Consider the following 22,843-nt stretch of genomic DNA (forward strand, 5'->3'; position numbering starts at 1 on the left):
AGAGATTTAATGTACAACATGAGGACTAGATGGATTGTTTGAGCTCAGGAGTTCAAGACCAGCCTGAGCAAGAGCAAGACCCCATCTCAGCTAAAAATAGAATAACTAGCCAGGCCATCATGGGGGGTGCCTGTAGTCCTACCTACTGGTAGGCTGAGGCAAGAGGGTCACTTGAGCCCAAGAGTTTTAAGTTGCTGTGAGCTAAGACACCACAGCTCTCTCTACCCAGGGTGACAGAGTAAGATTCTGTCTCAAAAAATATATACATATATGTATATATATACACCCACATATATATACACATTTATATATATATAAAATATACATACATACATGTATGTATATGTATATGTATACATACATACATGTATGTATATGTATATGTATGTATATTTTATATATATATAAATGTGTATATATATGTGTATACATATATATATATATGTATGTATATTTTATATATATATAGTATTGTTTTTGAGATTTTTTTCCCAAGAAAAGCTTTTTAGGGGCTCTAAAGAAAATCATGTAACTAAAACATGTGAATTCCTCTAACATTCTAAAACTTTACAAGATCACGTTGTACACCTTAATTATATATAATTTTTAAAAACTTCTTAAGGAAGTGCCTCAGATTATCCTACTATTTTTTCCCTTAAATACGTTTTGGATAAAGTAATGACAGGGAAAAGGTACCTCTAAATAAGCTCAACAAGAAAGTTGAGATGAAATTGTAAAAGGAAGTTAAGGAAACCTGTCATCTGGAAAAAATTCTTAGTCTTTAGCTATATTTGCAAGTCTCTAAAAATAGTTTTCTTTTACCTCACTTGGTTTTCTTTTTTGTCCTTTATTTCTTTTTCTCTGATTTCTCTTTGCTTTTTCATTACCCTTCTCTTCCTTTTGACCATATATCAAAAGTCCACTTCAACATCTAAGTTCTGGGACAAGGTAATTCAAAGTGAAGGAGGCAATAAGAGGAAAAAGTTGGGAGAAGAAGTGAATAAGAAGAAAACACACATGAAGAGAAGCCAACAGAAAAATTCTGACAACATAGAAAAACAAAACAGAGCACCCCCTCAAGAAACCATAAGAGAGCTACTATAGAGGACTCCATCTATAAGGAACTGGTAGAAATGACAGAGAGGGGATTTAAACTATGGATGGTAAAGGCAATGAAAGAAATTGACAAGAAAATGAAAAACAGAGCCAAAAAATGGATAAAAGATATGAAGAATGTTGAAAGGATAAGGCAGAGCTTAAGGAAATGAAGAATTCAATCAGGGGACTTAAAGACGCAGAAGAAAATATCAATAACAGATTAGACCATGGAGAAGAAAGAATCTCAGAGCCACAGGATCAAGTTTGTGAACTAACCCCAGTAGTTAAAGAGGTAGTAAAAAATAGAAAGAAAGCAGAAGATTCAAAGAATTATGGGACTTCATGAAGCATTCAAACACATGAATAATAGGGATCCCAGAAGGGGAAGAAGATCCCAAAGAATGGAAAATGGAAATCCAACTGGAGAATATCATCAATGAAAATTTCTGAAGTTTCACTACAGATTCTGAAGCACTTCTTTTAGAAGGATATCAAACCCCAGGTCATCTCAATGCAAACAGAGCATTTCAAAGATACATTGTAATGAATGTGTCCAAAGTCAAGAAGAATGAGAAAATTCTTTAAGCAGTCAAGAATAAGTGCAACTGACCTACAAAAATAGATTCATCAGGGTAACAGCAGACTTTTCAGCTGAAACTTTTCAACCCTAAAGAAAATGGTCACTGACTTGTAACCTTCTTAAACAAAATAATTTTAAACCCAGAATGTGACATCCTGCTAACCTAAGTTTCAAAACTGATAGAAAATTGATACATTTTTCTGATATATACACATTAAGGAAACTCACCATAACAAGACCAGCTCTATAAGAAGTATTTAGACCTATTTTCCACACTAACCACCATAGTGGAGCACCGGCAAATGAAACACCCAGAAACAAAAGCTCAAAACCTACCTTCCACAGTGGCACAAAGGATGAAACTAAGCAATAGTCTTTAACAAAATAAGATGGCTAGAACTCTACCACACGTATCAATTCTTTTAATTAAGGTTAATGGCTTGAATTCCCCACCGAAGAGGAACGGGTTGGCTGATTAAATTTAAAAAAAAAAAAAAAAAGTACAAGGCCTCCATATACTGTCTGCGGGAAACATGCCTAGCCTTAGGGTGAAGGGATAGAAAACAATATTTCAGGCAAATGGAAATCAGAAGAAAGGAGGGGTCACAATCTTATTTTCAGATACAAGTAGATTTAAAGCAACTAATCTCTAAAAAGACAAGGATGGACACTTCATATTGGTCAACAGAAAAATACAACAAGAAGATATTTCAATTCTAAATAATTACACACCCAACTTAAATGCTCCCAGATCTATAAAACAGACCTTAATTAGCCTGAGCAATATGATATCCTATAACACCATAATATCTAGGGTCTTAAACACCCCTCTGACAACTCTGGACAGATCCTCTGAACAAAAACTAAATAAAGATACAAGGGACTTAAATATGACCCTAGACCAAATGGGTTTAACAGACATATACAGCCTGGTCGGTTGTGAGTGTAAAAACCCCCTGACTTAAGGCCCACATGGGAGCAGAGATTTGCACACAAATTTCTGTATGCCCTAGAAGCTTCTTAACTATGCCTTGTTTCAAGGATCAAAGTAACTGCCTCCAAATAGCAAGGTCAGTAGAACAGACTTTCAAAACTGTCTCTTTCCTCCATAGTCTCAGGCTTCATCAGATAAAAACAAAGAAAGTAATGACTAATAACATGTTCTCCATTAAGTTATGTTAAACCAGGTTATGAGGAAAGGGTTATGCCTAAAAGTGTATGTTGGGTGGATTATCAGATTACTAGGAAGGAGCTACTCACAAGGCTGATAGTCACAGGATGTTTAAATGGATTAATGAAGTCATTGATGTCCAATGCATGTGCAAAGGGAAGTCATTAATGTCCAGTGCGCATGTGCAGAGGGATTGTAATGAATGTTAATGAGGTCATTGCTGTATAGTGTGCATGCACAAGATTCCCTATATAAACCAACCATAAGTAAAGAAAACTCACCATTTTGCCTGAGTGAGCAGATGGTCACCTTTATTTAAAACACAATTTCAATAAGCGTGCTTATTCTTCACAACATTGCTTTTCCGTGAGACCCTAACTGCAACACCCTTATGACAACACTTATATGTAGAGAATCCTGGAGACTCCACCACAAGATTCTGGGAAGTGATCAAGAAATACAGTAATGTCTGAGGATATAAATCAATGCCTATAAAACAGTAGCCTTTGTATATGATAACAGTCACGTTGAGAAACTAATCAAAGACAGAATTCCCTTTTGTCTCAAAAAACAAAAAAACTGTAAGCATATTCTACCAGACAGACTTTAGGCTCTAAGTCCATAGTAATAAAATAGCATGGTATTGGCACAAAAATAGAGATACAGATATTTAGAACTGAATAGAAAACCAAGAGATGAAACCAGTTCCTACAGCTATCTCATCTTTGATAAACCGAACAAAAGCATACACCGGGGAAGAGAACCCCTATTCAATAAATGGTGCTGAAAGAAGTGGATCTCCACATGTAAAAGACTCAAACTGGACCCGTACCTTTCCTTACTTACAAAAATTGATTCAATATGGATAAAAGATTTAAATTTAAGGCATGAAATGATAAAAATCTTTGAAGAAGAAGTCTTGGATTTTTCCAAGGGAAAAACTCTTGAGGATATTGGCCTGGGAAAAGATTTTAAGAAGAATTCTGTGGCAATTGCAACAACAAAAGTAAACAGATGGGACTTAATTAAACTGTAAAACTTCTGTACAGCTAAGGACACCACAATCAAAGCTAATAGAAAACCTTCAGAATGGTCAAAGATATTTGCATGTTACAATTCTGACAAAGGCTTAATAACTAGGATCTATAAAGAAATCAAGTTAATCAACAAAAAAAGAGCAAACAATCCCATCTATTTCAGGGTAAGAGACATGAACAGAACCTTCTCTGAGAAGAAAGATGAATGGTTAACAAACATATGACAAAATGCTCATTGTTCTTAGTCATCAGAGAAATGTGAATCAAAATCGCCTAAGCCCAGTAAGACTAATCCACATTGCAAAGCCCCAAAGTTACAGATGCTGGCACAGATGTGAAGAGAGGGGAACACTTTTACATTGTTGTGGGACTGCAAACTAAGATAGCCTCTTTGGAAAGAAGTATGGAGAATCCTCAAAGAACTCAAATTAGATCTCTCATTTGATCAGAAGTCCCACTAGTAGGCATCTACACAGAAGAAAAAACAATCATTTTATCATGAGGACATTGGCACTAGATTGTTTATCACAGTTCAATTTATAATCACCAAGATTTTGAAACAACCTAAATGCCCCTCACCTCAGGAATAGATTAACAAACTGTGGTATATGTATACCATGGAATACTATTCAGCCATAAAAAAGATGGTGACTTTACATCTTTCATATTAACCTGTATGGAGTTGAAACATATTCTTCTCAGTAAAGTATCAAAAAAAAATGGGAAAGCATGTATCCAGTGTGCTCAATACTAATATGAAGCCAGTATTAGACAATCGAATGCATGCTCACAAAAGAGAAAAACTCATTTCAATTCAAGTTGGGAGAGGGGGTCTAAGGGTGTGGGGAAAGGGAGGTTAATGTGCTCCCACTTACTGGGTATAATGTAGGGGTGTATGGCACACCTTTTTGATGCAGGACAGAACTATGAGAGGAACTCAACCTAACAAAGTCAAATATTGTGACTGGTTGTTTGTACCCTTGCATTAACCTGAAATGAAATTAATTAATTATTAATTATTAAAGCCAAGACTTAACAGCATTCTCTTTCCAAAGTTTTTTCCCATGGGACTTTGAGATGGAGCTTTCTTATGTTGCAACAAAGCTCACAAAACAAACAGACAAACTGGGACAAATGCTCATTGTACATAGTCATCAGAGAAATGTGAGTCAAAATGGTACCTCAGACGATGCCCCAAATGTCCTACAGGGTTGGAGGTAACCCATCACAAATGGTATCCTAGTCCCCCTCTGCATCCCCCTGGGAACTGCAAATGCACCCCAAATTCAAACCAGTTTCCCTAGTTACACTCAACTTCATGACTTCTACCCCTAAAAGGTGCCTCAAAACAAACAAAACCAAAAGAAGGTCTGAACACCCCACCCATATGGGTGGAATCAGGGTCACAGTGAGCACACCAGGGAGCTTACCCAGTAAAAGGCCTGATATCCAGATACTTTCAAAATCCACTTTTTTTCCTCTTGAACTAAGTTCAATTTTCAGGGAGCTGTGTCTACTTCCTGCTTTGACTTCATCAGCTTTAGGGAGACAGAGACAGGAGTTCCCTGGAGCCAATGCAGGGTCTGGCAGGTGCTGGAGCAATCTCTTGCTCTCTCACCTCAAAAAGAAGTTGCTACTACCTTTGGAGACCCAGGGCTTCAACCCAGGCCACTCCCCATCTTTTCTAGCAGTTATGGAGTGCCTTCCCCAGGGGTGCTGTGGGGTCCACCCTGGTATGCCAAATGTGTTGTCCAAAGTTCAGTACTTGTCCACCAAGGCTGCATCAGAAAATTGGAACAAGCAGGTTGAGGAGAAGAAAACAGAAGTATAGTATATGTTTATTATCTATGGCAAATGAGGAGACTCTTAGACTCCTGTCTCAGAAATACCGCTATCCCCTGAGGGCAAAAACTATGTCTTCATTTTCATCTGAACCCCTATAATGCCTAACCTACACCTTTGTAAATAGTAGGCATTTGTTCAATAAAAATTTATTGATGGGAGTGGAACATACTAAATTTCACGAGCATCCCCAAAAGTGCCATACCAGTCTCAAAAGCCACCAGATGTTTTCTTGGCTGCCCATAGAGCCACCGGCCTCTTTTGCAAGCACTGCGAGCCACTGTGATTCCCTCCATTACCCTCTGAGCATCGGAGAGTATCTTGGCATTATGGGATTCCTATGTTTTATATGATGGAAATCCAAACTTGGGTCTAGATCCATTTGAATTCATACATATCTCTGAGTAGTACTGGAAATTGAGAAAAATATCCCGCAGCCGTTATTGGTCTTTATTTCTTTGGCTTAGAGGCCAGTACTATTGGCAAGCAGACAGATGCCCACGTTTTCAATCCAAGAAAAATATCACTCAGCAAGTCATGTTTCAATATTACTAAAATTTTACAGTAAAATAAGAACAGTATATCTAATGTAGAAAATATTATTTTACCCACTCATGATTAGTGGAGCACACATGCTTGGGTGTGCAATACAAGAACCAGCATGTCCCAAGAAATAGGGAAGCAGCCTCAACTTCTTCGGCTCCACCGTGTCCACATTTCCCCACCAGTAAAATCACAGGACAACTTCCCATTAATACCACCGTGCACTAGACTGTGACATAATCTACACAAAAATAATGTATTTTCCTTGACCCCATTTAAGAGGATTAGTTATTTTACAGCTTAAACAGGCTCCTTAGAAACTTGTGTTACCTACAAAACTCTCTTAACTGAGAACGCACAGGAAGAAACCTTTGCAAAAAGTGTCTATTCTATAACACCAAAAATTGCTTTTTGTTCAGTATCAGATTTTGAAGGGTGTAACTTGCTTGAGTTCACAGGACAAGGAGAGTTCAAAGAATGGTAACCCAGAGCTGTCCTGCACCTCGCAGTAAAATCTTAATAAAGACAAGCAAATTCTCTGATGGCGTCAATCAAGTCGAGTACTTGCGCTCTTGTTGACTAAACACTGAGACAGTGATTGGAATAATGAGAAACAATGCTGAAAAACAATTGAGACTTGCTGGCTCCCCCCCGCCCCACTACCACTTCCAAATGATAGCCATAATTCAGCAGAAGATCACAGAGGCTGGCATTTATGCCGAACATCACTTCCTACCAGTCTTTTATTTACTAAATTTTTCCTAAATGAATATCTAGCTGAGGGGAGTAAATTGTATGTGACCATCCCCATCAATAGCAAGCTAAAATATATTGGCATGATATCAAATAAATAGAGTAGATAAATATATCAGTGTGGCCCAGAGTTTCACATGGTGAGCTGTTTTATAGGTTTGTGGCTAAGGAATAGAAGACGTATGATAAATAAATGTACTGTACTTAATATTAGTGTCTTGTGTGAGAAGGCTCAACATTGCTAAATCAAGTAAGAATTTCAGGGAAGGATTTGAGCCGCATCCCTCAGTTTTTGAATCAGAAGGTAGCTGTTTTTCTAGCTGTACAGAATTTCATGTCTAACTGGGGAAGTTAATGAAATAATAAAAGCTGAATCCAAAAGAATGAGTTGTTTCTCTGTCAAGAGAGACGTGGAAATGTTTGTTGATGAATAAATTTAAATTCATTATTGAAAACTGAAACAACATAGCATTTGTTACAATTGTCCTACAACTTTATATTGGGGGGGAACTTTTTTATTTTTTGTATATTGGGGAGAAAATCGCTCATTTGTGAATTAGTGACCATGTATCTCTTACATGGTATGTCTTTTAAAATCCACAATAGAAATATGACTCCGGTTGTGTTAGTAATGTTCCCAGAAAGAAAGGCTAGACAGAAGAAAAACATTTCTTCCTCAATTAAGGAGGCTTTTAAGCCTTTTCGCCTGAATTTCACTAATGCTTCATTTCGATAAATCAATCACCTAGCTCTACTATTGTATTAAAATGTTCTTTAATAACAAATGTTTGAAATCAGAAGTGGCATTTTTCTAAGATGCATATCTAATAACGTAACACATTTTCATCCTGCATGAAACAGCTGGACCATGACGAGATCACATTAGCACTAATTAAAATGATATTTTTTGTGCAATTTTTGCTAACCCAGCTTCATTGGACTCAAAAGGATTTTTGAAATCCATAATAAAGGCTATTATGTAATTTTACCATGATTCTCTTGAATCAGGCTACTGTCTAATTTCTCTGTAATGATATTTTCTTAAAACTCACTCAATAAAATCAATATTAAGTTTTTACTCTTACAGCTCTTTTTCAATATATGATCCTCATTTAATTAAAAAAAATTAAAGCTTTAATTTATTTTGCTTGATGAACAAGAAAAATATAATATTAAAGACAACATTTTGCAATGTTTCTCTTTTTCCTCACTTTACTGGGTCCCTGTTGTTCCCAACGTATAATTTGCAAAACATATTGCTTCAATACTTACAATGAGAGAGGCGGCCCAGCTGTGGGAGGGAGAGGACAACAGCCTCCAATATTACCATAATAATCTGCCTAGAGTCCCATGAGCCCTCTGGTATATACAATTCTCTGTACTGCAGGCCCCAGCTGGAGAACATTCTCTTGACATGTATGCCAACCTTTGCCTGCAGGCAAAATAAAAAAAGGCAGAGAAGTAATCATGAAAATAAAAAATCTTGTCAACAGCATTAGGATGCAGTTCCCATGTTTTTGCTCACGTAGGCAGGCATTGTGCTAACAAAATGATAGGAGACTTTAAAAGACTGCAGCTGGTATGTACTTAGATCTAAAAAAAAAAAAAAAAAATGTTCAAATGTGCTATGTTAATTCCACAATCCTAAAATTTGGAGAAGGGAGGGGGACACGTGGGTAGTGATAGTTCAGTTATTACTGTCAATATGTATGACAACTTTATTTACCAACCATTACTTGGAAGATTGCTTATTATCAGAGGGATTAAACAAGAAGCAGCAGCATTGAGGTCAATCACAGGAGAAAATTTCCAATAGTATTTAAATTCCTCGTCAAATGAATGTTCAGAGGACTTTGAGCAGTTGCTCATTAATGCACACTTTGAATAATCCTGCAAAACTCCTATTATATCTGCACCTCAAATCTCAAAATTAAAGAAATTATAGTCACCTTTAAAATAATTAGTAAACATTGAAGGTACTTCTTGAAAAAAACATGGGTGTTTTGAAACTGAAAGTTTGGATTGGGTTGTTATTTTACTTAGCAAGGCAATAAAACTCAGTAGGTTAGGATAGTCAAAGGTAATATTGAAAAATATGATGATCTTGTTTTGGCACTAAAAGTTCTTAAACTTCATTTGTTAAAATAAAAGACTGTTTGAAAACCAAATTAATTCGGACTATATCTGCAGTCACACACTTTAATCCGGGTAGCATCCCATTGGATAAATAATTTGAACAGGTAAAAAAAAAAATGTCATTATCATGTAGGATATTAATTTTCTGTCTTAAATTAATTTTCCCTATACTAGACAGACTGGAAGAGGGCAGTATAGTGTTATATTATTGTTAAACTTTGCCAAGAAATACTCAGTTTTACTGTCTATAAACCTGGTGATGATGAATCTTTCTATTTAGTAGAGTAAGAGACAGATTTAGACAATTTAGAGTTCACAGTGCAAAGGCAAATCAGTCTTAGTTGTTGTTTACTTACAGAGACAGGGTATATAAATAGGTTATGAAATTGCATATTTATGAGACTATTTAATTAAGGAAAATCTCTCCCAGTAAATGTAAACTCCATGAGGGTAGGATCATTTTATTTTATTTTACTTACTAATTTAGAAAATTTAATACCACATACATGGCATACACTTGGTATTTTTACCAATGAGTGTAACACTTAACCATTCATCTATTCACTTAATGAATATTTCTGAGGTACTGGGGATATAGTAATGAATAAAGTTTGTCTTTGTAACATAGGAGAAGATGGATAATAGGTAAGAAAAATAAGTACAATGGACACTGTGTTGGATGAAAAACCCTGAAAATAAAAGTTTAGCAGGGAAATGGGACAGAGAATCAGAGGATGTATGTGGACAAAAGGCTATAATTTTAGAAAGTGACCAGAAGGGTTCCCTGAAACGAAAGTGTGAAATGAAAAGAACTGGGTAAAACCGAATAGGTTCCCAATAAGAATCCAATAAAAAAGGAAAGATTCAAAATGTTTACTCTTTCATTTATGAAAATAACTATATCTTCCATGAAATAACAAGCCTCTCTAACACACTCAGCACCCTTTTTGGATATTATATCTGGTACTTGGCACAGCATCTTAGACAGAGCAGATGGAGATTTGGATTTATATTAGAATGAAAGGACAAGAGTAGCAAGGCCCTCTCTGCTCCCCAGGAAGTAGTAAAATGGCCAAGGGTGGAGGAGAACCACCCAGCAGACTCTGTATGGCCAGAGAGCAGTGCAGTGAAGCTGGGCGTACACCGTCCTGCAGCGTTTGGTTTGATACTCTCAAAGTTCCCAAACCGCTGCACTCAGCTGCCCAGCACGGGAATGACTACCTTTGGTCCAAGATAAAAGAAGGCAAGTTTATACTGAGAACCGTGCATATGTGCCATCACAAGAAGGGAAATTAATCAAAGCCCCTGTCTTACTAATGGAGACTCACATTGAGATCATTTTCATCCAAGAAGGAAAGCACACATATGCCATTCTTATGAAAGTGGTCTTAAAGGAAGTTCATGCCCCTTCTTATCCACATCTTCAATTTGTGGAGCTGGACGCACATGAGCAGCAAATCACAGGCGGTACTTAGGCAGATGCTGCCTGGAGAGGTCAAATGCTGCAGTGTCAAGGCACACAAGCTACCGGAGCATTGCACTCTGCACAGACCTAGGAAATGGGTCACTGGAGACAGGATGGGGGCTTTGGGGAAACAAGTAATAGTAAGAGACAGATGGGAAAGGCCCCGGCATAAAAAGGGGTTGACATAAGCAGTGCCCAAAGTTAAGGAAGAATGTGCAGATAGCAGATGAAGAGAAAATTGCAGCTAACACAGGACAGTAGAGTAGAAGAGAGGTGGAAGATCCAGTTCTTCCCTCCCAGCTAAGGACACGTTCTTCCTCACCTCCAGCCACTGCACATGCTCCCATTGTCTCCTCCTCTGCAGCCTCCTACTGAAGGTCATGGCTGACTCTGTGGGAGGTCTGAAGGTTTACACCACTGAATCCCTAGATCCTGGAAAGTGTCTGGAAAATCTTGGCAGTCAACAAGTATTTTTGTTGGGAACAACAGCTTCGTTAACACTGGGCATTGATTTGGGTTTTTATTAAATAATAATGGTCACATTTTTAAACAACTTCATTGAGGTACGTTGACACATAAAAATTGTGCATATTTAAGGTGTACAGCTGGGTGTCTTGGGACATACTGTATGCAGACATTGTGAAATGATCACTGTAGCCAGGCTGATTAATACATCCATCACCTCACATAATTAATATTGTTTTCTTTGTAGTGAGAATACTTAAGGAGAATACCTCCTCTTAGCAGTTTTCAACTATACGATAAAGTGTCACTAACTATAGTCACACTGTTGTACGTTAGATTCCCCAGAATTTATTCTTCCTGTGTGACTGAAACATTGTGCTGTTTGACCAACATCACTACTTCCCACTCCCCTACCCACTGGCAATCACCATTCTACTCTCTGCTTCTGTAAGTTTGACTATTTTTGAGTCCACATATAAATGACGCTATGCAGTATGTGTCTTTCAGTGTATGGCTAACTTCACTTCCATAATATCCTCCAGAATCACTCATGTTGCTGCAAATGGCAGGATTCCCTTCTTGGTTTAAGGCAGAATAATTTTCTGCTCATCCACTGATGGACATTTAGATTGTTTCCAATAACTTGGATATTGTGACCATGGGCACAATGTTCACATTCTGCTAGGGGTAGAGAGAAACACACATCAGGTAATGGAAATAGAAGGGGCAATGATAATCACTGAAGATAAGTGAATTTTTAAAGTATCGGTTAGCACAGTGAAAAGAACCATAAAGCTAATGCAGTAACATGTGCATTGTTATTGGCAGGAAAGTACAGCTCAGCTGGTCACATCATTCTGAAAAATAACATAAACAGAGTAAGAGCACATAGACATAATAACCAATAAGAGAATTGATTTAAATATCAGATAGATGTTTGCTTGTTTGTTACTCTAAGGAGATTAAATATTCACACACGTTACCAAAGTTCCATTCCTAGAGAGTGATCACATAATAGGTAACCCAGTATTGGGGGAGTATTAGTGCTCTCAACATCCTCTGCTTTTCCCAGAGTTTCCACCATACCCCTGGCTATAAATAGCTCCTCTCTTCTGAGGACCCCCACCTCTTTCCAGCTCACGTGTCTCTTCTGCACTCCACATGACTTGCCTCTTGGACAACGCCAATTATGCTCCACAGTCCTGCAGATCCAACACTTAGGATTTTGTACTCCAAATCCTTTTCTTCTATGTTGTTGTCTTAGTAAATGACACACCACTGGTTCTCCAGGCCTGTAAAGAATTCTTAACTCCACCGTCTTTCAGATTTTCTCCCTACAATATCATCAGCCACCTAGTCCTATACAATCTTCCTCCTAAGTAACCCTTAACTTATCTATCTCGCAACTCACTGTGAGAACCTTGGCTTGGAAGCTTCTTACCTCACATAGATGACTGCATGTCACCTCACTAACCTTCTCAAAGGAAGACCTTCCACCTCCCACAGCCCACACAGGGCTTTTCTAACATGAAAATATCTCCTCACCGCTACTTGAAATGCTTCAGTGCCCACCCACACGTCCCCTTTGCCTTCAAGTTAAAGTCTTCACTCTTGCTTGGCATGCAAGGCCAACATGGTGACCCTTTTCTAGTTGGTCTTCTCCCAACCCTGGGCTCCTCCACTGCTTTACTGATGCTCTCATATTAACCTAGAATACCCTTTCCAGGCCTTTCCAGCTTAATTTAATATTCATCACTCTTTAAGGATTCAGCTTAATCATGACCTTTTTTTGTTTGTTTGTTTAGCAGGCCCTGGCTGGGTTCCAACCTGCAACCCCCAATGCACAGGGCCGGTGCTCTAACCACTGGGCTATGCATGCCCAGTCAACCTTTTTCTTTTCTAATCTCGCTCCTCACCCTAAGTTATGGGGCTCTTCTCTGTGTTCATAATGTACCCCCTGCACGCATCTGGCATAGCACTTAGCACAGAGAATCTTGGTTTGCAGCTAACTTTCTATATTCCCACTTGACAATGACTTCCATGAGCACAGAGGGCATTTTTCTTGTTTGTACACCTATCCCAAGCACATTGCTGATTTGTATTGCGGATGTTCAATCAATGTTAGTTTAGTACGTGAATAAAAGAATACATTTCCAAGGATAAGACTGGATTAGTGAAAGAAAAAATACAACATCTACTTCTACATTAAAAATAATCTGTTAGAAAAGATAAGGAAACAAGCATTTCCCATATGACTACTTCCAGCCAGGGCTGGATCTATTGGTTAGGAACTGAGAGGTGTGTGTGTGTGACAAAGAATAAAGAGCGAGGGTGAGAGAACTATTTTACCTTATCATGTAAAGCGGGTGACAAATAGATTGGAAAAAGTAATGCTTCATGGGACTAGGGCTGCTTGGAATTCTAAAACCAGCTGATCTTATAGTGGCACAAAAATAATATAATTAAAAATAAAATGGATCTGGATGCCAAAACAAATTTTCTGAAGGCCAGTAAGCATTTGCTGAAACTATCTGGTTTTGTTTTCAGTTTTATATGATACATTTTCAAGCTACTATTTTAAAAGAATAATTCAGGTTTAGCCCAGGATAAGACATGCAGCCGTACCAATTTTAGAGGAAAATATAAGCTAAACTAAAGCATTACTTGTTCAGTCCAAGGAGTAAGTAACATATGTGTTGAAACCGAGATCGGTTCGAAAGAATTTGAAGAGTCTAAAATATAGAACTTAAATTGATTCTTCTGGGTGAAAAAAATTTTAAAGGGGTATTATCTAGTGCTCACAAATGTCTTATACTGGCTCGTGACCTTTGGGAAATCCACGTGATCAGCTTTTATGCTCATGAGCTGCCAACCGCCCTCCATCATGACCTGCCCCTCAAGTATGTTTTCTGTAACATCATCCTCTACTTCAGATCCCTGTCACAGCATCCAAACTTACCAGGCCTATTCTTTTGCCTCAGAATGTTTCAGCACCACAAGGTGAAATAAGTTCAAGTTGATAGTTCTTAAGAAAAACTCAATGGCCTTCCAGTCACAACATAAGAGTAGCAGCCCCATCTACCCTGTTTAATTTCTTCATGATTAGGCTGGTTTTCCTTTTATGTCTTTCTACTGCCACTTTCTTCCAACCAAACTCGTTCTCAGTTCTGCCACTCGGGGATCACTTGACGGCCATATAGTCCTTTGTCCACTGTGTTCCTAGTCACGCTATCTAACTTGGGTAAGCCCTATGTTCACAGGACTGAAAATTTATATATTTCTGTTAAATAAACCCAGGTGAGCCCAGCAATGGCAGACCAAAAAAGCAAAATGAGATGGTCTTAAAGCACAAACAAACTAATTGAGTCTGTACCTAAACGTGTCCCCCAAATTTCATGACACTGATATACATCCATGCAAAGTTATTACTTCCCAGTTTTTACATCTTCGGATCATTTTATCCCCATGTCAAATACATAGGAACTATGAATACCAAGTATGATGTTATAAGCTGAAGTTTTCACTATTTGTAGCTTCCCTCCATTTTCTAAAAATAGAAACTGTTCATTTCTTGTTTTATCTTTAAAGCGTTTATCTTTGTCATTATGAACTCTTCCTTCTCCTAAGAAGTCTTTAGGAAACTATGATTTTAATACACCAAATGCACTTGGTTTTATTTAAGTTAACTTAAAAAGAAAAAAGGAACTCTGAGGACTTCTTTTTCAAATATTCCTAGAAACAAAAGATCACCAATGGAGTTGGCAACACAAAAACAATCATTGCCTAAGGAAATGGTGCAAAGTCTATTTGAAATTTTAACATCCTACTGACTTTCCAAATATCTCATGGACCCAGCCAGACTTTAGAAGAAAGATAGTAATAACAAGCAGTGAAAAAGAGAAGAATAAAGGGACCAATTACCACAAATTGTTCTCAGTTTTCTACTCAGGTGTTTTTAAAATTATATTGTCTATAATTTTGTTGTGTTTATTTTTTTGCGTGTGTATAGCTTAAACAACTGATCTCACTTTTAGCTTTATTTAAATATTTAGTGTGTTTATATGGATCACATACTCACATTTCGTTACCTATAAAAAAGGTCGACAAATATGTGTTCATTTGAAAAGCCCGTATTGAGTAACAAATTTGGCCTACGTTAGGCTAACTCGTCTATGTCAATCTTTCATGATTACATATAAGTAGATAGATACTGTACATGACTCAAATTAAGAAAAAAATATAATAAATAAAATTTCTATATTTTCTTCGTTCTTTCATTTTCTATCAGAAAAAAGAAAGAGATTTCAAATATGTAGGAAAGAAACTAAAAAGCTGATGAAGTTGCACATGCATTGTCTTCAATATGACCATCTTTTTTTAATTCAAATTTTTACAAAGTAGGCTTTTCCCTCCCTACCTTGGTCCCCTTCTCTTAAATGTGCATCTTTCTGAGGGTGTGTGAGCTTCTGGATTATAATACTAAAATCTAAATAAATTCTAGTGGCACTGCCTGCAAAAATCAGTACTGCTCCTCTGTTTCCCTGTGGGCAACAGTCCTTCTAGTTTCCTGGCTGCACAGCTTTGGAAGCTTGCAGAGTCCCCACAGGCAAGCAGCTGCAAAGAGAAATTGAAGCTGGAGAAGATTCAATCTCTCTGTAAGGTGGGGGGGGGCAGGGAGGAGCTGGTAACTGTTTGCATATGTGGAAGCTCCTTTCCTGCCTAAATGCCTCAGCATAGTCTTTTTTGGTAAATTCTTTGCAAAATATATTCAAGTATTCAGATGATTATATTTCAAGAATGAGATATCATATGTTCATAACAAAATGGTCTGGTTCACTATTGAGGAAAAGTGCTAGTGATCCCAAAAGAGAGCACTGAAGTCAACCGCTCAGTAAACATTCATTCATTCCAGAGACCCGTGTCAGTGCTTAGCTATGCGATGTATAGGTTTGAACAAGACAGGGAAAGTTTACAGTCTAGTAGGGGAAACTGACAAGTAAACAATCAATTTAACAATAGAATATGGGGAGATGTTATAAAATAAGCCCCAAAAAGTGGCAAAGAAGGAAGAAGAGCAAGCAATATTACCATGGGAGATGATGCAGAGGAAAGAATCAAATGAAGCAAAACCAAGAATTCCTCTTGATGTTTTCAAAATCTGTTTCAGAGAGAGAGAGAATCATGTAAGAAACCTTTCTCACCTAGATCTAGTTTCCCTTCTACTGTAAATATTTCAGCCCTTGTCATTGGGCAACATCAAACTTCCCGCTGTACTTGAACGTATGTGCTCTGCAAAGCAAACAGGTGATACGGCAACAATATGTAAATTAGTCAAAAGAAATGGAGTACAAAGGCTACATTTGAAATTCTATGTGTGGAACTAGTCTCCCAGTGACCTTACCGTAGAAAAGCAAACATTTCTGCCTCAGAGAAGGAGCAGTGCACATACCAAAATAATCCGTGCTACTCCATCTTTTTTGATCTGGAAGAAAGCCCTTAGAGGAAGATAGACTGTACGGTAAATGTATCATACAGCCAAAATGGCATAGTGAATGGGAACATCAAAGTATTGCAATGTTGTGTAAAGATAACCTCCCATCAATGCTTTCTAGATTATGCAAAATGATGACTGTAAAATGCTTTTACTCTTTAATAAGGAAACTCACATCAAGAGAGTATGTGGCAGGCCATGCTATTTTTTTTTTTCATTAATTGACTTTTCCAGGGACCCAAACAGTATTACATTTTTTTTTCAGTATTACATTTGTATGTTTCATATAACATCTACATCTTATCCAAGTTCTAAATGTTCTGTAAAAGTTGAAGTGAAGAAAGTGAGAACTTCCTTTCTTTACTCTGCCGTATGGTCGACTTACCTTTTACAGCTACACCCCAAGTATGAACTGAGCAAAACATAGGAACAAGAAAATGGACTTTGTAGTTAGAAAGGCAAAGGTTTGAAGCCAAATTCTACGACTTATGACAGTGTGATGCTTAAGCACGATGCTTCAGTTTCCAAATCCAAAAGTGGAGTGAAAAATAGCTACCCATGATATAGTAATTACAGGAATTGAATAAGATAATACAAGGGACATACTGAACACAGGTCCCGGCATCCGCCACACGCTCAGTACGTGTGGCAGGTATTTTCCTGCTGATGTTTCCAGAATTCTTTTCTTTATTCCCCTTTGATCTACCGTTCCTCCCTCTCCTTAAGGCTACTCTTGTTTGTCCCATTATTGTCATCAAATAATCACATTTCATAATGTAAGCATCTAGACTGCTTTTCTTAAAAAAAGGTTAAAAGTTGAGCTGAGTAAGCTTTTTAACATTTTATCAAATTTGTTTTAAAAGGTCTCTGTTCTTTGTAAATAACAGAATATTACCTGGGACTAAATTTCAGTTCGGATTTCATCAAGTGATTATAAAGTAAAAAATAAAATGTCTAAAATGTTCCAGAAAAGAACGCCACTAAAACAGCCAGGTGACCCCATCTGACCCAGGTAATCAATCATTCTAACGTTCAGATTTTGTCTCGTCCATCGGGGACTGGATGAGACCATGTCATAAATGGGTCTTCTCAGGCCCCTTGGACAGGGAACAACTGTATAAGAGGCGATCTGAATTTAGCAGCAGAAGGACATAGTGAGATCTGGCTAACCCCACAATTTCCTGACAAGACATGGAAGAGGAGTTTAGATAATGTAATTGGCATTCAACTCGGCAACCTGAATATGTTCCTACAAATGAGTTTTGGCCCTACAAAAAGTGACCTCAGGAACTATAAGCCTTTAAAACTATATCAACAACGAAGCTGCCATTAAATTTAACTCCTGGGTCATTAGGCCGGTTCAAAATCCAAATAAAAATCAGTTTTACCACTTTGGAGTCCCAGTTCCATCATTATCAAAATTCCAGTCATCTCCTTTTTTTTTTTAACTAAGTTTACCCAATAGATGTAATTTCCGATGAATTTCAGCCATTTCCAAAAAATCAAAGTTGCCCTAAAAGGAGCAAGATCAGGCTCCACTGAAGATGTGTGAAATAATATAACGAAGGCATCTTCTGAAAGAAGTTCTCAAAAAAAAAAAAAAAGAAAGAAAGAAAGAAAGAAAGAAAAAGAAAGTCATGTAAATTCTATCAAGAAGATTGACTAGAAGTACAATTCTTAGCTGTGTAAGTTCTGGTCCATTTTTTAAAAAAGAAAAAACAATAAAAATCTGTCATATGAACTTTGTTCCTGAAATTATCCTGCATCTCCTCCCTACACCTGCAAACGGGAAGGAATTTTACCCTGTGACAAATGATTCGCTTTCTGCCTTGCTTCAGGCTTGTTCTTCATCAGCATCCTGGTTATACTGTAGTTTCTGTGGCTGTGGAGCCAAGTCGGCTTTCTGGGGGAACAGCAGCCAGCTGAGGAACAGAGGTAGCCATCTGCAAAAGCTTGTCTGTCTGGGGGAATGGCTATTTATGTCAGTCGAATCGGGAGCGAATCGCAACATACATCAGTGGTGGTGGCAACGTTATTCATATAATATTTAATAAGTTGATGCAATTGGACCAAGTTTCATTAGTACTTGTTGCAATAAAGCCACAGATATTTCTCAAAAAGCAGGGCATGCAGCTGGAGGATGTAGACTGTTTATTTAACATTGGTGAACGCACAGCCACAGGCGTCTAGAAGCCAGAACAAGAGTAAGCACCAGCAGTAAAAAGTGCAGCAGCCAAAAAAAGAGGCTGAGTGGGCAACAACAAAAAAGGGAAATCTAGGAAAATCTCATCTCGCCCTCAGTCATTCAATTCACAGAGGTCTGCTGAGCAACCACTATTGCAAATGAATTGCGCTGATCTCTTTCATTGTCTTTCTTTAATTAATTGCATGTGCCATAGACTTGATATTTGTTTTTTTAAAATGTGCCTTGAATGCAAATAACAAAAACCAGTTCTTAAAATATTGTTTTTCCTCTTACAGCATTCAGCATAGCGCTTGGTTCCAGCTCTCATCAGTACATTTTAGGCTCTTTGCCAAATGTCAAAATGTAATATTAATATTATAAAGAGAGACTTTTATTGTATCTTCAGTAAAAAGACACAGGTATAATCTTGATTTTCTACTTCATCATACAATTTAAAGTATCTAATCACATTGAGAAATATAAAGAAAAGCATCTAAGAAAATAAGAGAATATATGTTTTCTGGTTGTATCCCACTGGGCAGAGCTGAATCTAATGCCCACACCTAGGTGTAAATGAAGCTGGAAATGAAGTCATTACTTGGGCAAATTTCAAACTAAATGAAAATTCTATTACTGTGTAAAAAAAGAATAACAGAATATTAGGAGATAATTTCTTTAGTAAGCCCCAAATCTATGTGCTCCTTTCATCACATAAGTAGAACATGTTTACTTACTTCCAAGACAGACCAAACATTTCATGAAGTTATTAAATTTATCTTTTTTTTTTTTTGAGGCAGAGTCTCACTCTGTCACCCTGGGTGAAGGGACCTGGCATCATAGCTCAAAGCAACTTCAAACTCAGGCTCAGGCAATCCTTTTGCCTCAGCCTCTCAAGTAGCTGGGACTACAGGCACCAGCCACGATACCTGGTTAGGTTGGTTTGTTTGTTTGTTTTTCAGAAAAGATGGTGTCTCACTCTTGCTCAGGCTGGTCTTGAACTCCTGAGCTCAGGCAATCCACCTGCCTCAGTGTCCTAGCGTATAGGATTACATGCCTGAGCCACTGAGACTGGCCTAAATTTATCTTAATGTCCAGGAATTGTGGAGGATGCCAGTCCTCCCATCAGATCAAGATACAGTTCCTCTTGGTGTGACATCCTACAAACTAAAACACAAGTCATGTGCCCCTTTCACCCAACACACATAAAGTACAATGGTGGAATAGGAACAAGCTGCCTGCATTAAAAATTCCCATTCACACAATCACTGCAATGAAAATAAAATACTTAGGTGTAAACTTAGCAAAACAAGTATACAATCAGCATGCTGAAAGTTACAAAATGATGACATAAATAAAAAGAGACAGATATATGAAAAGATAGATTATGTTTCTGAATTGAAAGACATCATAATAAAGATGCCAATCTTCCCCAAACTGATCTATCAGTTTAATGCAATTTCTATCAAAATTCCAGAAAGGGGATTTTGTCAATATTTTTGTAGACATATGCAAACTTATTATGAAATTTATATGAAAAGGCACTGGTACTAGAATAGCCAATACATATTTTAAAAATTAGAATAAAATGGAATTAATCACTCAGCTCGATATTATGGGTTATAACATAGCCACCATAATCAAGACCAGGAGGTATTAATGGAGGGACAGACACATAGATTTGTGGGTCTAACTTTTAATAAAGATGCAAAAGCAATTCAGTGGAGGAAAGATTGGCCTTTTCAACAAACGGTGTTTCAGCAACTAGACATCCGTAAACCAAAAAACAGAAAATAGAACAAAAATTGAACCTAACCTAAATTTTATACCTTCCATTAAATCAAAATGGATCATGGGCTCGGCGCCTGTGGCTCAAGCAGCTAAGGCGCCTGCCACATACACCTAAGGTGGCGAGTTCGAATCCCTAGCCCAGGCCCACCAAACAACAATGATGGCTGCAACCAAAAAATGGCCAGGCATTGTGGTGGGCGCCTGTAGTCCCAGCTACTTGGGAGGCTGAGGCAGGAGACTCACTTGAGCCCAGGAGTTGGAGGTTGCTGTGAGCGTGTTGCCATGGCACTCTACCCAGGGGGCTAGCTTGAGGCTCTATCTCAAAAAAAAAAAAAAAAAAAAATGGATCATGCACTTAATTGCAAAATGCAAAACTATAAAACCTTTTATAAAAAAGATAGATAGGATAAAATCTTCAGGATATAAAAGCAAGCAGCTTGATACCAAACCATGATTCTTAAAAGGAAAAATTGATAAATTAAACCTCACTAAAACTTTGAAAGGCTCTGTTAAAAGAATGAAAAGACAAGCTGCAAACTGGGAGAAAATATTTGTAAAACAAAGTCTACAAAGAACTAATATCTGGAGTATAGAAGGTATTATTGCTTCTTGTCCTTTTGGCTAAGATCCAGTGTGGAATATATAAGAAACTTTCTTTTTCTCTCTCGTTGTTTCTTTTTTTCCTTTTTTTTTTTTGTTTTTTTGCTTTTTGTTTTTGTTTTTCGACAGAGTCTCATTTTGTTGCCCTTGGTAGAGTGCCATGGTGTCATAGCTAACCGTAACCTTAAACTCCTGGCCTCAAGCCATTGCCTTGCCTCAGCCTCCCAAGTAGCTGGGACTACAGGCCCCTTGCTGCAATGCCCAGCTATTTTTTTTAAAAATGGGGTCTCGCTTGAGCTCAGGCCAGTCCCAAACTCCTGAGCTCAGGCAGTCCACCTGCCTCGGCCTTCAAGAATGCTAGGATTATAGCCGTGAGCCATCACACCTAGCTATAAGAAACTTTCAAAGCTCAACAGTAAAAAAAAAAAAAAAATCAAACAATCTTATGAGAAAATGAGCAAAAGGCATGAACCAAAATTTCACCAAAACAAAGACATACACAACAAACACATTTTAAAAAGTTCAACCTGACTGAAATTCTAGTTTAGTCCATTAAGGAAGTACTAATTAAAATCTCAATGAGAGATCACTATGGACATTTCAGAACATCTAAAATTAAAAATAACAACACCAAATGCTGATGAGGATGTGAGAAATTGGATTATTCACACGTTGCTGGTGAGAATGTAATTGGTATATCCACTGTAGAAAACAGTTTGGTAGTACTTTCATAATTAAATTTGCAATGCAACTACCACATAACCTGGAAACTTAAGCTTGAGCATTTTTCCCAGATCAATAAAAACTTATTCTTACACAAAAACCTGTACACAATGGTCTACAGCAGGTTTATTTACAATAGCAAAAAACCGGAATCAATCTAGATGTTCTAGAACTAAACTGGCAGACCCATTGTGGTACGTCCATATCATGGATACTACTCAGCAAGAGGTAGAAACAGTTGATTGACACACACAACAGCTTGGATGAATTTCCTGAAAATCATGCTGATGCAAAAGCCCAATCACCAATGGTTATGTATGAACTACAAAAAGTTACAAAAGTTATGATTCAACTGATATTCTTGTAATGAAAAAATAATAAAAACATAAGTAAAGAATAGGGGTGGAGGGATGTTGGCAGTTTTATTCATAGTAGCCAAAATCTTTTTAAAAAGCCTACTGATGGGAGGATGGATGAACAAATTGACATATACCCACATAACAGACTATGAGTTCACAATAAAAAAAAGGGATATGGATACACACAACGACATTGTGGACCTCAAAAGCATTGCTAAATGAAAGTAGCCACACATCGATTTATATGAGATGAAAATTAGATTCCATTTGCATGAAATTCAAATAGAGGCAAACTAATCTACAAAAGAGTCCAGAGTGAGTGGAAGGGTGAAGACAAACTAGAAAGGGACATGTGGGAACTTTCTGGAATGATGGAGATGATCTCTATCTTTTCATGGGTAGTGTTTACACAGGTCTATACAATTGTTAAAACTCATTGAACTGAGCCCTTAAAATCTCTGTCATGGAAGAAGCCCAAGTGCCCATCAATTCACGAATGGATCAATAAACTGTGGTATATGTACACCATGGAATACTATGCAGCCCTAAAGAAAAACGAAGACTTTACCTCCTTCATGTTTACATGGATGGAAGTGGAAAATGTTCT

The sequence above is a fragment of the Otolemur garnettii genome, unplaced genomic scaffold (genome assembly GCF_000181295.1).
Source record: "Otolemur garnettii isolate 467f Iridium unplaced genomic scaffold, OtoGar3 scaffold00036, whole genome shotgun sequence".
Lineage (NCBI taxonomy): Eukaryota > Metazoa > Chordata > Mammalia > Primates > Galagidae > Otolemur > Otolemur garnettii.